At 46.5% G+C, this 17584-nt stretch overlaps 1 protein-coding gene and 1 long non-coding RNA gene across 2 annotated transcripts in view; both read right to left on the reverse strand.

Annotated features, from left to right (window-relative positions):
• Positions 1-15583, reverse strand: part of LOC140729247 (uncharacterized) — a 119265-nt gene extending 103682 nt beyond the window's left edge. Inside the window, exon 1 of the long non-coding RNA XR_012099296.1 lies at positions 15489-15583. This is a non-coding gene — a long non-coding RNA (uncharacterized lncRNA). The remainder of the gene's footprint in view (positions 1-15488) is intronic.
• LOC140729246 (phosphatidylinositol 4,5-bisphosphate 3-kinase catalytic subunit alpha isoform) overlaps positions 1-17584 on the reverse strand; it is a 137544-nt gene that overhangs the window by 97465 nt on the left and 22495 nt on the right. The gene's annotated exons all lie outside the window — the stretch shown is intronic.

Below are 17584 nucleotides of genomic sequence, written 5' to 3' on the forward strand. Positions count from 1 at the left end.
TTCTGATCAATTTGTCAGGACGGTCTCAGTGGTGCTCCTGTAAAATGCAGTTAAGATGTGGGGGGGGGGGGGGGGGGTGAGAGCCACACTTTCCTTAATCTTCTCAGGAAGTGGAGGCACTGCTGTGCCTTCTTGTTCGAGGAGGTGATATTGAGGGACCAGCGAGGTCGTCTGTGATGTGAGATCCCAGGGACTTGGCTCACTTAACTCTCTATGGAGGAGGCACGTACTCGCAGAACAGAATTACCTCCACCTTCCTGAAGTCTGTAAGAATTTCAGATTGTATATCATATACATTGTGACATTAAATTGAACCACTGACCACTTATATGAACTTGAATTCAGTTTTTATTATTATGTATTACAATGTGCTGCTGCCGCATGACGACAAATTTTATGACATATGTGGGTGATATTAAACCAGATTTCAATTCTGACCTCAGGAAGACTGCGTCTATGATTAAGGACCTCCACCACCCAGGATGTGTCCTCTTCTCATTGTTACCATCAGAGAGGAGGTACAGGAGCCTGAACAGCTTCTTCCCTTATGAATGAACGGAATTATTTCTTACATCCTTCACATACATGAGGAGTAAAAAATCTTTACGCTACATCTCCATCTAAAGGTGCAATGTGCAATTTGTAATAAATAGTATGTACAACAGGACAGTCAATATAACATAGAAATACAATTGTATCAGCGTGAATTAATCAGTTTGATGGCCTGGTGGAAGAAGCTGTCCCGGAGCCTGTTGGTCCTGGCTTTTATGCTGCGGTACTGTTTCCCAGATGGTAGCAGCTGGAACAGTTTGTGGTTGGGGTGACTCGGGTCCCCAATGATCCTTCAGGTCTTTTTTGTTTAAAAAAAACACCCATCTCTGTAAATGTCCTGAATAGTGAGAAGTTCACATCTACAGATGCGCTGGGCTGTCCGCACCACTCTCTGCAGAGTCCTGCAATTAAGGGAAGTACAGTTCCCATACTAGGTAGTGATGAAGCCAGTCAAGATGCTGTCAATGGTGCCCCGTAGAAAGTCCTTAGGATTTGGGGGTCCCATACCAAACTTCAGCAGCGCCTCTTTCACCACATAACCAGTAGGTACAGACCACATGAGATCCGCGGTGATGTGCATGCCTAGGAACTTGAAGCTGCTCACCCTCTCAACCTCAGATCCATTGATGTCGATAGGGGTTAGCCCATCTCCATTCCTCATGTAATCCACAATCAGCTCCTTTGTTTTGTGATATTGAGGGAGAGGTTGTTTTCTTGACACCACTGTGTCAGAGAGATGACTTCTTCCCTGTTGGCTGCCTCGTTATTTGAGATTAGGCCAATCAATGTAGTATTGTCAGCAAATTTAATTAGCAGATTGGAGCTGTGGATGGTGACACAGTCATGGGTATACAGAGAGTAAAGGAGGGGGCTTAAGACACTGAACATTGACATTGAACCCATGAACACTACATCACGACTTTGAAACTGGGATGCTGGAACTGTTATACAGCATCACTACCCAAAGCCCACAGTTCTGTGTAATGTGTATACAAGGATTACATTCCTTGACTTCTCTAGTGCCTTTAACACCATCCAGCCCAAGATCTTAAAGCACAAACTAACGGAGATGGGAGTAGACTCTCACATGGTGGATTGGATAGTGGACTACTTGACAGATAGACCTCAGTATGAGCGGTTGGGAGACTGTAGGTCTGACACAGTGGTCAGCAGCACAGGAGCGCCACAGGGAACCGTACTCTCTCCGGTCCTGTTCACTCTGTACACATCTGACTTCCAATATAACTCGGAGTCCTGCCATGTGCAGAAGTTCGCTGATGACACGGCCATAGTGGGGTGTGTCAGGAATGGACAGGAGGAGGAGTATAGGAAACTGATACAGGACTTTGTGATATGGTGCAACTCAAACTACCTGCGTCTCAATGTCACCAAGACCAAGGAGATGGTGGTGGACTTTAGGAGATCTAGGCCTCATATGGAGCCAGTGATCATTAATGGAGAATGTGTGGAGCAGGTTAAGACCTACAAGTATCTGGGAGTACAGTTGGACGAGAAGCTAGACTGGACTGCCAACACAGATGCCTTGTGCAGGAAGGCACAGAGTCGACTGTACTTCCTTAGAAGGTTGGCGTCATTCAATGTCTGCAGTGAGATGCTGAAGATGTTCTATAGGTCAGTTGTTGAGAGCGCCCTCTTCTTTGTGGTGGCGTGTTGGGGAGGAAGCATTAAGAAGAAGGACGCCTCACGTCTTAATAAGCTGATAAGGAAGGCGGGCTCTGTCGTGGGCAAAGTACTGGAGAGTTTAACATCGGTAGCTGAGCGAAGGGCGCTGAGTAGGCTACGGTCAATTATGGAAAACCCTGAACATCCTCTACATAGCACCATCCAGAGACAGAGAAGCAGTTTCAGCGACAGGTTACTGTCGATGCAATGCTCCTCAGACAGGATGAAGAGGTCAATACTCCCCAATGCCATTAGGCTTTACAATTCAACTGCCAGGACTTAAGAACTTTTTTTAAAAGCTATTATTAATGCTTTTTGAGTTAGTGATTTAGATGCATATCATATTATTACTGAGTTAAGTATTGTATGTAATGAGTTTTTGCTACAACAAGTGTATGGGACATTGGAAAAAATGTTGAATTTCCCCATGGGGATGAATAAAGTATCTATCTATCTATCTATCTATCTACACAGTTCAAAACAACTCCCACAAGAAGGAATGAGACAACATCCAGACAATCTGCCTTCAATTACATTGGATCACTGACAACCATTTCCAAATGAGAACTACGGCTGTTCCACTTCAGAGTCACAGCGCCATGGGATAGACTCTGGTCCTGATCCCAAACACCCCCACACCTCCCCCCCCCCCCCCCCCACCCCATGGTCCATCCACAGAGACAGCACCTCCTCTGCACAGAGCTCATTCCAGGCTGGAACCCGCAGCCACTAACCAACTCAGAGGCAAAAGCACTAACCAGATTCACACTGCTCTGACCAAGACAGCTACTGGAGGCAGGAACCAAATATAAAACTTTTTAAAAAAAACACACACACAGACCATTTACTCTGGAGACAGCAAGGACTGGAATCCGGAGAAACACACAAAGTGCTGAGGGAACTGAGCAGATCGGGCAGCACCTGCAGAGGGAAACGGGCGGTTGACGTTTCCGGTCGAGACCCCACTTCTGATTGAAAGACAGAGAGGATATAGCCAGTGTGAGGTGAGAGAAGAGCCAGTAGGAGGTGATTGATGGATCCAGGTGAGGGGGAGATGCGAGGTGAATGGGGGGGGGGGGGGGGGTGGGGGTGGGAAAGAGAGTTGGAAAAGTATCAGGAGCTGGGAGGTAAAGGGCTGAGGATGATGGAATCTGACAGGAGAGGGAACTGGAACGTAAAGGGAGGGAGGTGGGGAGGGGAACCGACAGGAAGTGTGTGTGTGCGTGACGGGCAGATAGAGAAGGTGGGGAGGGGAAGGTAAAGAGATGAAGGGGGTGGATCAGGAGGGGAGAGACAGAGAGAAAAGAGAAAGGTAGAGTCGGGGGGGGGGGGGGCTGCAATTACCAGAGGTGGGAGAATTCTATGTTCATGCCGCCAGGTTGGAGATGGCCCATGAAGACAGGTTGCTGTTCCTCTAATTAATGTTAGCACCCAGGCTAAATCATTTATCCCAACCTCAAACTCGTGAACATTTCAGGATTTCAATTCAACCAGCCATCCAGTGATGTACCAGACTTTGAGGCGAGTGGTCCTGGGTTCGAATCCGGCCAGCTCTTTGCACACTTCCCATCCGTGTCAGGTTGAGTGTCAGGTTAGCAACACAGCCTCGTAAAAAAACTGATAAAGTGCTAAAGAAACAGCATCCGATGCACAGAGAGGAACAACAATTCAAGTAGCAATAGGACAGAATTCAGTGGAAACTGACACGGGGAGAAATATCTCGGCTTGTTATTGAGAACAGATGGATACAGTGGTGATGTAACGTCAAAATCTTTATAAATATAGCAGGAAAGCAGACATCACCCTTCCTGTTGGCACGAGCTCACAGCAACCTTCCAAGGACACTGTGCTGGGATCAACACTGGTGAGTTCAGAGGCATAATTCCAAAAACATTTCATATTAGACTGGGGGACAGTGAACAACGACTTGCCTGCGTTTGTTCTTTAATCCTGGACACTATCTGCCTTGGGTTTCTGTACAGGTCACAAAACGCGACTCACAAAATCAGGCTATGTATGTATGAATGTTACACAGAACAGGCCCTTCAGATACTGTCCTGCTACCCACCGAGGGGTTTGCAGACCTTGGGTTGGGAGCCCCTGATCTACAGAGGGGAGTAAACGGTTGGTGTTTCAGTCCGAGAGCCCGCATCAGTGATGGTTCATCTCTGCTGGCCTCACCACTTACCCTTTCAGTTCCAGTTTAATCATCATTCAACCACACACAAATTCTCCTGAATACAGTTAAACTGAACAGCGTTATTCCGGGAGTCAACAGTCACACACAGCACAAAGCATACACAAATCACGCAATGAAGTCCCGAAACTCGCGGCATCAATCCAGTCGCCCGTAATAGAGCCCGTCTCTCGCTGAGCAAAAACTGGGGGGGGGGGGAGCAACGACTCCGGCCTAGACACCATGTCGCACCACTCCCAACACCCACCCCCAGGCTTGAGGCCATCTTTGCAACACACACGAGCAAGTATAGAAGTCTGCCATTTCTCCATTGCTTGGTCTAACGAATATTGATCCACCTCCCTCTTTCTGAATGATCCACCTTCCACCACCCGGTGGGGCTGAGAATCCCAGCGGCTCAGCACCGAGAGCAGGAATCTCCATGCCCTTTAAATGACTGAGACTTTCATCTTGTCATTAAAGATAGAGAAAATCAGATTAGCTTTATTTGGCACAGGGACATCGAAACACACAGTGAAATGCACCTTTTCCTTGCGTCAGTGACCAACACAGTCTGAGGGCGTGCTGGAGGCAGCCCACAAGTGCCGGTACACTTCCAGCGCCAGCCTGGCATACTAACCCTGACCCATACGTCTCTGGAATGTGGGAAGAAACTGCAGCACCCACAGGAAACCCACACAGTAACTGAGTGAACGTACAAGTTCCTTACAGACAGTGGCAGGGATTGAATCCCAATCATGACTGGTGACCTTTAAGAGCATGACACCAAAGACCATATTACCTTGCTACCCCAGGATTCCCGACACACACCCCCCTCACTTCACCGCTCCCCATTCCCATCTCACCTCGTCTCCTTACCTCCCTCTGGTGTTCACCCCCCCCCCACTTCCCTTTCTCTCATGGCCTTCTGTCCTCTCCTATCAGATTCCCCCTTCTCCAACCCTTTGCCTCTCTCATCAATCGACTTCCCAGATCTTTGCTTCACCCTTCTCCCTCTCCCGGTTTCACCCATCACCTACTACCTTGTACTCCTCCCTCCCCTCATCCCACCTCTTACTCTGACTTCTCCAGTTCCAATGACATCCCGATGTCTCTGCTGTACACCCTTGTCAGGTGGATTAGTGAGTCAATGTCGCTCTCAATTCTGGCATACAGCTGATGTCATCCACATACAGGAGGTAGCTGATGGCCACTCCTCTCTTGAGCCCGTACCCATGTCCACTCTTTGAGATGACCCGGCTGGAGACTGGGGTTCAAGTTTATGCAGGTCAGCAGGGGGAATAGTGCATCACCCTGGTATATTCCACTTCTGTTGGTCACTTGTGATGCTGGCTTTGAGTTAACTTCTAACATCGTTTTCCAAAGGCCCAATGAGTCCTTAATATTAAATTATATAAAAATTATAAAAAGGTATATATAAATTAGTTAAATTAAATTAGTGCAAAAACAGAAATAAAAAAGTAGTGAGGTAGTGTTCATGGGTTCAATGTCCATTTAGGAAACTGATACCAGGAGCTGGTGGAGCAGTGCCAGAACAGGGGTGGAGGGCACAATGAGAGGTGTGGGGTAGATGTTTTGCTGGCTGCTCACTCTGGAGTCTCTCCTTGGCATTACAGGGGCTGCAAAGAATGGAGGCATCAGGACTGTCACAGAGGCTGCTGAACCTCCAGGTGGCGATGGATCAGGAGGTGTGACCCGTGGACCAGTGTTGCTGGGACACCAGCCTGGGCCTGGTCAACCCTGGCTGTGTTACCTGGACGAGAGTTTTTGATGTTGAGAGATCTGAAACACCTGATGACCCCAGGTTACATCACTGACAATGTGCTCCTGTGCATCCTGGGACCTATCTCGGCATGCTGGCAGAGGGAAAGAAGCTGTTCCTAAGTCGTTGAGTGTGTGCCTTTGGGTTCCTGTTCAGATGGTGATGAGAGGGCGTACAGGAGTGAGATATGCCAGTTAGTTGAGTGGTGTCATAGCAACCTGGCACTCAACGTCAACACGACCAAAGAGCTGATAATAGACAATAGACAGTAGGTGCAGGAGTAGGCCATTCGGCCCTTCTAGCCAGCAACACCATTCACTGTGATCATGGCTGATCATACACAATCAGTACCCTGTTCCTGCCCTCTCCCCATATCCCTTGACCCTGCTATCTATAAGAGCTCCATCTAACTCTCTCTTGAATGCATCCAGAGACTTGGCCTCCACTGCCTTCTGGGGCAGAGCATTCCACATATCCACCACTCTCTGGGTGAAAAAGTTTTTCCGCATCTCTGTTCTAAATGGCCTACCCCTTACTCTTAAACTGTGGCCTCTAGTTCTGGACTTACCCATCAACGGGAACATGCTTCCTGCCTCCAGCATGTCCAATCCCTTAATAATCTTATGTTTCAATCAGATCCCCTCTCATCTTTCTAAATTCCAGTGTATACAAGCCCAGTCGCTCCAATCTTTCAATATTTGACAGTCCCGCCATTCCAGGAATTAACCTTGTGAACCTACGCTGCACTCCCTCAATAGCAAGAATGTCCTTCCTCAAATTTGGAGACCAAAACTGCACACAATACTCCAGGTGGGGTCTCACCAAGGTCCTGTACAGCTGCAGAAGAACCTCTTTACTCCTATACTCAATTCTTCTTGTTATAAAGGCCAGCATGCCATTAGCTTTCTTCACTGCCTGCTGTACCTGCATGCTTGCTTTTATTGACTGATGTACAAGAACACCTAGATCTCGTCGTACTTCCCCTTTTCCTAACTTGACTCCATTTAGATAGTAATCTGCCTTCCTGTTCTTGCCACCAAAGTGGATAACCTCACATTTATCCACATTAAACTGCATCTGCCATACATTTGCCCACTCACCCAACCTGTCCAAGTCACCCTGCATTCTCATAACATCCTCCTGACATTTCACACTGCCACCCAGCTTTGTGTCATCAGCAAATTTGCTAATGTTACTTTTAATCCCTTCATCTAAATCATTAATGTATATTGTAAACAGCTGCGGTCCCAGCACCGAACCTTGCGGTACCCCACTGGTCACAGCCTGCCATTCCGAAAGGGACCCGTTAATCGCTACTCTGTTTCCTGTCAGACAGCCAATTTTCAATCCATGTCAGTACTCTGCCCCCAATACCATGTGCCCTAATTTTGCCCACTAATCTCCTATGTGGGACTTTATCAAAAGCTTTCTGGAAGTCCAGGTACACTACATCCACTGGCTCTCCCTTGTCCATTTTCATAGTTACATCCTCAAAAAACTCCAGAAGATTAGTCAAGCATGATTTTCCCTTCATAAATCCATGCTGACTGGGACTGATCCTTCTACTGCTATCCAAATGTGTCATAATTTCCTCTTTTATAATTGACTCCAGCATCTTTCCCACCACTGACGTCAGGCTAACTGGTCTATAATTCCCTGTTTTCTCTCTCCCTCCTTTCTTGAAAAGTGGGACAACATTAGCCACTCTCCAATCAGCAGGAACTGTTCCTGAATCTATAGAACATTGGAAAATGATTACCAATGCATCCACGATTTCTAGAGCCACCTCTTTAAGTACCCTGGGATGCAGGCCATCAGGTCCCGGGGACTTATCAGCCTTCAGACTCAACAGTCTATCCAACACCATTTCTTGCCCAATATAAATTTCCTTCAGTTCATCCTTTACCCTAGTTCCTTTGGCCACTATTACATCTGGGAGATTGTTTGTGTCTTCCCTAGTGAAGACAGATCCAAAGTACCTGTTCAACTCCTCTGCCATTTCCTTGTTCCCCATAATAAATTCACCCGTTTCTGTCTTCAATGGCCCAATTTTGGTCTTAACTATTTTTTTGCTATTCACATACCTAAAGAAGCTTTTACTATCCTCCTTTATATTCTTGGCTAGTTTACCTTCGTACCTCATTTTTTCTTGGCGTATTGCCTTTTTTGTTATCTTCTCTTGCTCTTTAAAAGCTTCCCAGTCCTCCGATTTCCCACTCATCTTTGCTATGTTATACTTCTTCTCTTTTATTTTTATACTGCCCTTTACTTCCCTTCCTCCCCTTAGGATCTTTCTTCCTCTTTGGAATGAACTGATCCTGCACCTTCTGCATTATTCCCAGAAATATCTGCCATTGTTGTTCCACTGTCTTCCCTGCTAGGGTATTGTTCCATTGAACTTTGGCCAGCTCCTCCCTCATAGCTCCATAGTTCCCTTTGTTCAACTGTAATACTGACACCACCGATTTTCCCTTCTCCTTCTCAAATTGTAGGTTAAAACATATCATATTATGGTCACTACCTCCTAATGGTTCCTTTACCTTGAGGTCCCTGATCAAATCCGGTTCATTGCACAACACTAAATCTAGAATTGCCTTCTCCCTGGTAGGCTCCAGTACAAGCTGTTCTAAGAATCCATCTCGGAGGCACTCCACAAACTCCCTTTCTTGGGGTCCAGTACCATTCTGATTCTCCCAGTCTACTGCATGTTGAAATCCCCCATGACAACTGTATCATTACCTTTGCGACATGCCAATTTTAACTCTTCATTCAACTTACACCCTACATCCAGACTGCTGTTTGAGGGCCTGTAGATAACTCCCATTAGGGTCTTTCTACCCTTACAATTTCTCAGTTCCATCCATACTGACTCTACATCCCCTGATTCTATGTCCCCCCCTTGCAAGGGACTGAATATCATTCCTCACCAACAGAGCCACCCCACCCCCTCTTCCAGTCAGTCTGTCCTTTCGATAAGATGTATATCCTCGAATATTCATTTCCTAGGCCCTGTCCGCTTGAAGCCATGTCTCTGTTATTCCCACAAGATCATACTAGCCAATTTCCAACTGAGCCTCAAGCTCATCTATTTTATTCCTTATACTTTGTGGATTCATATATAATACTTTTAAATTGTTACTCCCCTCTCCTTTCATATCAATTCCTATTTCACTTGGCCATACTGCATGATCTCTTCTTGAGCTTTCTACTCCACTGATTCTGTTGTCCTTTTTAAACTTTTCTTATTTTCACTTTCCCTTTAACTCCATCCTTATATTTCCAGTTCATCCCCTCCCCCCCACTACTTAGTTTAAACACATCCGTGTTGCAGTGGCAAACCTGTCTGCCAGAATGCTGGTCCCCCGCCTATTAAGGTGCAACCAGTCCCTTTTGTACAATTCATCCCTACCCCAAAACCGATCCCAGTGGTGCAAGAATGTAAATCCTTGCTTCCTGCACCAGTTCCTCAGCCACACATTCAGATCCATTATCTCCCTGTTCCTGCCCTCTCCAGCACAAGGAACTGGAAGCAAACCAGAGATAACCACCCTGGAAGTCCTGCTTTTCAGCCTTCTTCCGAGTTCTCTGAAGTCCCGCTGCAGAATGTCCTTCCTCTTCTTCCCGATGTCATTTGTGCCGACGTGCACTACCACTTCCGGCTGTTCACCTTCACCCTTGAGGATTCCCTGCAATCGGTCCGTGATGTCCTGGATCCTTGCACCAGGGAGGCAACACACCATTCTTAAATCTCACTTGTTGCCACAGAAACCCCTTTCCGTACCTCTTACTATGGAGTCCCCTACTACCACGGCTCTTCCTGATGTCTGACTCCTCGGCTCTGCTTCTGCACCAATTTTCGGCTCGCAGACCTGTCCGCCTTTCAGACTGGCAGTATCTTCTGTCCTGACAGCTTCCAAGAGGGTGAACCTGTTTACGAGAGGTACATCCCCTGGGGTCTCCTGTACTTCAAGCATCCTTTCCTTCCTCATCGTCACCCCCTTTCTCTCTTCCGGTATCCTCAGTGTAGCAACCTCACTGTAGGTCCTGTCCAGAAAAATCTCTCGTTTTCGCGGATAAACCTGAGGTCATCCAGTTCTTTCTTCAGTGCTGCAACATGTTCCTTCAGAAGCTGAATCTGGACACACTTTCCAAAGCTGTAGCAGCCGGGGGCACCATCAGTGTCCCTGACCTCCCACATCATGCACGTAGCACACTGAATCAGCTTAGCGGTCATGTCTTCACCCTCTCCAATTGTGCCTGGCGTAGTCTTCTCGCCGAAGACTCTCGAGCCAAAGACTAGCACTTCTCACACAAGGCACTTCCCTCGACCAGGCCACTTCCTGACAGGCCGCTCCGCTAGAGCTCTCCCTCTTTTTATTTGCTTGAGCTTTGCAAGCTGCAAGGTCACCTGACCTCGATTGCCCAATCAGCTGTTTTTTGCTGAGTCTGAACTATTCAAATCTTGATTGCCAATCAGCTGCTAATCAGTTCTTGATTGCACTATCCAACTGCCAAAACTGCCAGAAACTCTCGAGCCAAAGACTGGCACTTTTCACACCAGGCACTTCCCTCGACCAGGCCGCTTCCGGACAGGCCTTCATAAAAGGTAAGACGAGGGAACACACGCCAGTCCTCACAGGGGTCAGAAGTGGAGAGAGTGAGCAATTTCAAGTTCCTGGGTGTCAATGTCTCCGAGGATCTAACCTGGACCTGACATACTGATGCAGCTGCAAAGCTGGCAGGACAGTGGCTATATTTCATTCGCAGTTTGAAGAGATTTGGGTTGTCAACAAAAACACTTGAAAGCTTCTACAAAAGTACCGTGGAGTGTACACTAACTGGCTCATTCACCATCTGGTACAAGGGGTGGGGGGAGGGGTTACTGCACAAGACTGAAGTTGCAGAAACTTGTAAAATTAGTCAACTCCATCATGGGTTATAGCATCCATAGTATCCAAGATATCTACAAGGAATGGTGACCTGGGATGGCAGCGTTCATCATTAAGAACTCCCACCACCCAGGATATGTCCTCTTCTCATTGTTACCATCGGGAAGGAGGTACAGGAGCCTGAAGGCACACACTCAGTGATTCAGGAACAGTTTCTTCCCTTCTGCCATTCGATTTGTAAATGGACATTGGACCCATGAACACTAACTCATGACTTCTTATTTCTGATTTTTTGGACTACTTATTTTAACTTGATTATTTAATAAACATAGAGTTGCAAGAAAACATTTGTGAACCCTTTGTAATTACCTAGTTTTCGGCATTAATTACTCAAAATACGGCCTGATCTTCATCTAAATCACAAGAATAGACAAACATAATCTGCCTAAAATAATAACACACAAAAAATTGTACCTTTCATGTCTTTATTGAACACATTGTTTGACCATTCACAGTCCAGGCTGGAAAAGCCCCAGGTAACTGGTAGAACCTCCTTTAGCAACAATAACCTCCACCAAACATTTCCTGTAGCTACTGATCAGTCTTCACAGCAGCAAAGAGGAATTTTAGACCATTCCTTCATACAAAGCTATGTCAGTTTATCAATATTTCTGGGATACCTTGCATGAACAGTCCTCTTCAGGACATGCCACAACATCTCATTTGGGTTCAGGTTTGGACTCTGACTTGGTGATTCCAAAACACAAATTTTCTTTCTAAACCATTCCGTTATTGACTTACTCTTGTGTTTCGAATCATTGTCCTGCTGCATCATCCAACTTCTATTAAGCTTCAGGTAACGGACTGCTACCCTGAAATTTTCTGTAAAATGTTGATACAATTTTGAAATCGTTATTTCCTCAACGGCTGCAAGCTGTCCAGGCCCTGAGGCAGCAAAGTAGCCAACAAACCATGATGCTCCTTCCACCTTGCTTCACAGTTGGGATGAGGTTTTGGTGTTGGTGTGCAGTGCTCTTTTCCCTCCAAACATAGTGGTCTGCATTTTTGCCAACAAGTTCAACTTTTGTCTCATCTGTCCACAGAGCACTGCCCCAGGGGTGTTGTGGTCTTTTGCAACTTGAGACATACAGCAATTTTTTTTGGAAAGCAGTGGTTTCCTCTGTGTTGTCCTTCCATGAACACCATTCTTGTTCAGTGTTTTTTATAGCGGACACGTAAACAGAGACTGCAGCAAGTTCTAAAGATATCTGCAGGTCTTTTGTTGTTACCCTTGGGTTCTTTTTCATCTCCTTCAGTATTCCTCGTTGTGCACTTTGTGTGACCTTTGCAGGACCTCCACTCCAAGGGAGAGTAGCAACAGTACCAAATTTCCTCCATTTGTAGAAAGTTTCTCTTACTGAGGACTGATAAACACTCAGGACTCTAGAAATGCTTTTACAGCCTTTTCCAGTTTCGTGCATCTCTACAATTCTTCTTCTAAGGTCCTCTGAAAATTGTTTTGATTGAGGCATGGTGCACACAAAGATTTTTCTCAAGAATAGCAGGCTCTGTCAGTAACCGGACTGTGTCTCTTTTTTATATATATCTCACACCCCTCATTGATTGGAACACCCGACTCCAAATAGCTTTTGCAGAAGATTCACATAGTTTTTTTTAAACCTAGACTGTGATTGTTTAAACAGTGTACTCAGCATTGATGAGAAGTACAATTGTTTGTGTGTTATTAGTTTAGGCAGATTGTGTTTGTCTATTATTGTGATTTAGATGAAGATCAGACCATATTTTATGACTAAGTAATGCAGGAAAACAGATGACTGCAAATATACAGCATACACACACACACACACGGAGTGGTGGGAAGTTACTACAGGAGATTCTGAGGGGCGGAATTTTATTTGCATTTGGAAAGGTGAGAACTGATTAGGGATGGCCAGCATGGTTCTGCGAGTGGGGCAAAAAACAAACTTACCAGACATGAAGAAGTGACTGATGAGGGGAGAGTGGTGGATGTTGTCTACATGGACTTCAGCAAGGTCTCTGACAAGGTCTGGCATGGTTGGCTAGTCCAGGAGGTCAGATCACATGGAATCCAGGCGAACTAGGCAACTGAATACAAAATTAGCTTGGTGGTGGGATACAGGGGGTGGCGGTGGTGGTGGGCTGTTTTCAGATTGGAGGTCTGTGATTAGTGGTGTGCCACAGGTATCAATACTTGGCCCTCCCTCGGTTAATTCTCATATACATTAACGACTTGGATGAGAATATAGGTGGAATGGTGAGCAATATTGACGATGACACCATAATTGGCGGTATAGGTCCTCCCCAGCTTACGAACACCTGATTTATGTACACATGAGCAATGGAGACCAGCAGGATGGATGGGGATGGACTTGCCAGGTGCTGCAAGACTGCACACATCATCTGCCGGGGGGGAGGGGGCACTCCGCTTTTAGTCACATTCCCGACTTTCCAATTGTCCAGACTACAAACAGTTCTCATGAATGCAACCCGAGGAAGATGTGCATAGTGGACAGTGAGGGAGTATGTCCATGGTACGAGGAGTTAAGAGGAATCTGTGCAGGTACTCGAACAAGTAGGGCACAGAACAATATGGAATTACTGTATATTACTGTGCCACAACAGACGTGGTTGGCACATACAGGCAGGTCAAAGGCCTGCTTCTATATTAATGGTCCGTGCAGACTTCAGGGGGACAAGGGTTGAAGAGATGGTTTCAATGGTCCATCAGTCCAGAGGGACAAAACTCTCCCTACCTCCTCAAATCAGAGTGATGAATCAATGTTATAGAATTATGCAGTCTTTTCTGGTCACCATATTCCTATCCATTGTGACGTCCATCTACACTAATCCCATCTGCTTCCATTTGACCCATAGCCCTCCCTATCCAAATAACTGTCCGATGCCTTGTAAGTATCGCAATTGTATCTGTCCCCAGCTCCTTACTAATAACCATTACCTTCTGTATGGAAGCCCTCCCCCCTCAGATCTCCTTTAAATTTCTCACCTTCAATCTGTGCCCTCTCGTTCTGGACTCCCCTATCCTCCAAAATTCCCAACGGCAAGTCACCAGGTATATTTAAAGCATAAGTTGAGAGGTTCTTGATTAGTAAAAGTGTCAAAAGGTTACGGCAAAAAGGACAGGAGAATGGGGTTAAGAGGGATAATGGATCAACTACGATCAATTGGCAGAGCAGACTTGATGGGCCAAATGGCCTAATTCTGCTCTTATGTCTAATGGTCATGCAGCCAAAAATTACTCTGCCTACCCTATCTACTGGGTGGTGGGGGTGAAGATGTGTCTCTACTAAAGGAGGTGTAAGGCTCTCCTTCCCTGCACTAGCCTGCAGGTCACCCTTGGGCAAGGTGTAGCACATGCGTAGATCCCCACCCACCCGATCAGGGTCCCGTGGTTGTATGAGCAGCCGGTGCAGATCATAAATCCTGGTTATGGGACCACTGACACCAGGTAGACAATCTCTGAAGAGTATTGATAATGGCTTGGGTCTCGCGTCTTGTAAAGACACTGCCCAGAAGAAGGCAATGGCAAACCACTCCTGTGGAAAAATTTGCCAAGAACAGTCATTGTGCCTTGACTTTAGGTTTGCAACACTTTTGACTGATGTATTCAACTTGTGGGTTGCCGACAGAACTTCAGGGTTCAGGAGGACAGAGAGTAAAGAGAGAAGGTGACCTGCTGAGGAGGCGTTGAGGAGGGGGGCATTATTTCAACGAGTCACCAACCTCCTGTCACTTGAACAGCAGAGGGGGAGGCACCACGTCAGCCTGTGCTATCTGACAACTCTCCAATTCACCCGAAGCCCTGCAAACTACAGCCCTTTGCTCAAGGTCACCGCACTCCCCATCCCCAGCATGGCTTCCTGACGAGGGTTACAATCCGTTCTCAGAAGTCTTGAGACCTGCAGACCCAATAATGGTGGATAAATTAGAAGACTGTGCCCTCTTGGCCTCAGGCTGGGCAAATTCCACTTCTAAACCTCGCTACTTTGCTCCCTCCCCAAAATCAAAACCTCCCTCTTTGAGCATGAATAATATGCTGAGACATCGCATGGAATGTTTTCCCATGTTAAGAAAAAAATTAAATTAGATTCAGCTTCATTTATCACATGTACATCAAAACACACAGTGAAATGCTTTGCTTGCATTAATAACCAACACAGTCTTATGAAGAACTGGGGCAGCACGTAAGTACTGATTACAAAACCTACCTCTGTAGATATAACCCTTCATGTCTCCAAGAAAGACATGGACACCATTTCCAATTGCATCCTCTTGGGCTTTGGTGGGGTGGGAGGGCCTTCCAAGAGGACCACAACCTTGTCGTAGGATTTGGAGGCTTGTGTGCCTCAATGACCCAGAGAGCCATGTTGGCTGGAGTCAGGGCTTTCTGCTTTGGCTCTTGGTAGGGTCACCCATGCCGAACAGGTCAAACGGTAGAGGACAGACTGAGAGTGGCCCATTGGTCCTCCAGGTTTGGGGGTTCAGCTCAGGGCTGAGAACCCTGACTGGTCAAAAAAAAACTGTTACGGAAACAGCAATGAAGAATCCTTCTACATCAGAGTGCGATGGTATTCCCAAGACTCCACTTGGGACCTGCGTGACTGGCAGTAGTGAAAAGAGAGAGGAAGCCCTGAACACCGCCAGAGATGGAGGACCTTCATTGCTGCCCTAAACACCAGCAGCATAACAGGCAGCAAGTTGGTGGGGGGCATCTGGACATGGGGAGAACAGGAGTTTAAAAAAAAAGTTCAGAAAGAAAAAAAGTTCAAAAAGTTCAGAAATTCTCCTTCACTGCTATTAGCTAAAAACAGGAGTTCCCAACCTATTTTATGCCATGGACCAATACCATTAAGCAATGGGTCCATGGTCCCCAGGCTGGGAACCCTGGTCTAAAAAGGTTGTTTCTACAGGGGTGGGAACTCCTGGACTTCTGTAGCTGGAGGGGTAAATTGTAAGCCTGCTCCCATCTCACCTGGAAGCCATCCACATACTGATCCATGGGGGGAAATCGGACCCAATCAAAAGCTTCAAATATCCTCCATCCCTCTCCACAGATGCTGCCTGACCCAATGAGCTTCCACAGCAGACTGTTTATCCAGCATCTTTTATACAGCATGGAGTAGACTCTGCTGGCCCTTTGAGCTGTGCCACCCAGCGATTCCCCCGATTTAATCCTAGCCGAATCATGGGACAACTCACACTGACCAATTAGCCTGCCACCCATCGTGTCTTTGGACTGTGGGCAGAAACCCACCCGGTCATGGGGCAAGAACTGCACTCCTTACGGGCAGCAGTGCGAATTGAACCCGGGCCACCTGGAATGTAAAGCGTTGTGCTAATCACAACGCCACCATGCCACGTCATTGATTTGAATGACTGAATTGATTCAAGACTCTTTAACGTCATTTCCTGTACACGGTGTAAAGGAGAATGAAATAATTGTTACTCCGGATCTGATACAGCACAAAAGATAAAGAATATAATGATCTGCAGTCTCTTGTGTCTCCCGGTCCTTATCCATTCCTGGCTCAACTCAACCTTCATCATAAGGTCAATGTTCTCAAATTTGCTATTCAAGTCTGGTAACAAAACAAGCCATCTAATCTCCATAGAATACTATGCTCAGCAGTTCAAATCCTTATCCAAATACTTTAAAAAGCTTTCAGAGCACCTGCCTCCATCATTTTCTCAGGCAGTGAATACCCAAATTGCAACCAACTTCTGGGTGAAACTTTTTCAGGTCCTCTTTAACCCCCCCCCACCTTTAGCTCTATAGCCTCTGGTTTTAGTCACATCCAGGTGGACTTCTGGAACTCCCACTTGAAAGTGTCACAACCTGGGGTTGTTTAGTATGTGGACTATTTTATTCCCAGTGTCACCTTGTGGATATGCTTGGATTTTTCTTTGACTTGTTTACCTTTTCTGTCTAATTGTTTGTCTTTGGACTAGCTCTGTTTTTCATTTGGTTTTGAAGGTGTCTAATTTGGGGTCACGGGGATTATTAAACTCTTTGTATCTATCACTTTTATCCCCCCAATTTGGGATAATTTAATTAGTACGGTATTCTCGATGTTTTGCATTGTAGTTGTTGAATGGGGAGATTTTAACTTCATCTGGACACCCATGTTGTCTGATTGGCCCTGAGTTCCTACGTGCTCCAGGGTGCATATTGGGGGGGGGGGGGGGGGGGGGGACAGCCCCTCTTTCCTTGGTCCCTGTGGCTCCCTGTCTGGTGAAACTCAGACCTTCCGATTGCTGATCTCGCCGCTGCCTGTAAGGAATTTGCACGTTCTCCCCGTAACTGCTTGGGTTTCCTCCCACAATCCAAAGGTGCACCAGTTGGCAGGCTAATTGGTCATTGTAAACTGTCCCGTGACTAGGCGAGGATTAAATCAGTAGGCTGCTGGTTGGCGTGGCTGGAAGGGGCTGTTCCACGCTGTA

Source organism: Hemitrygon akajei, chromosome 6, assembly GCF_048418815.1.
Source record: "Hemitrygon akajei chromosome 6, sHemAka1.3, whole genome shotgun sequence".
Taxonomy (NCBI): domain Eukaryota; kingdom Metazoa; phylum Chordata; class Chondrichthyes; order Myliobatiformes; family Dasyatidae; genus Hemitrygon; species Hemitrygon akajei.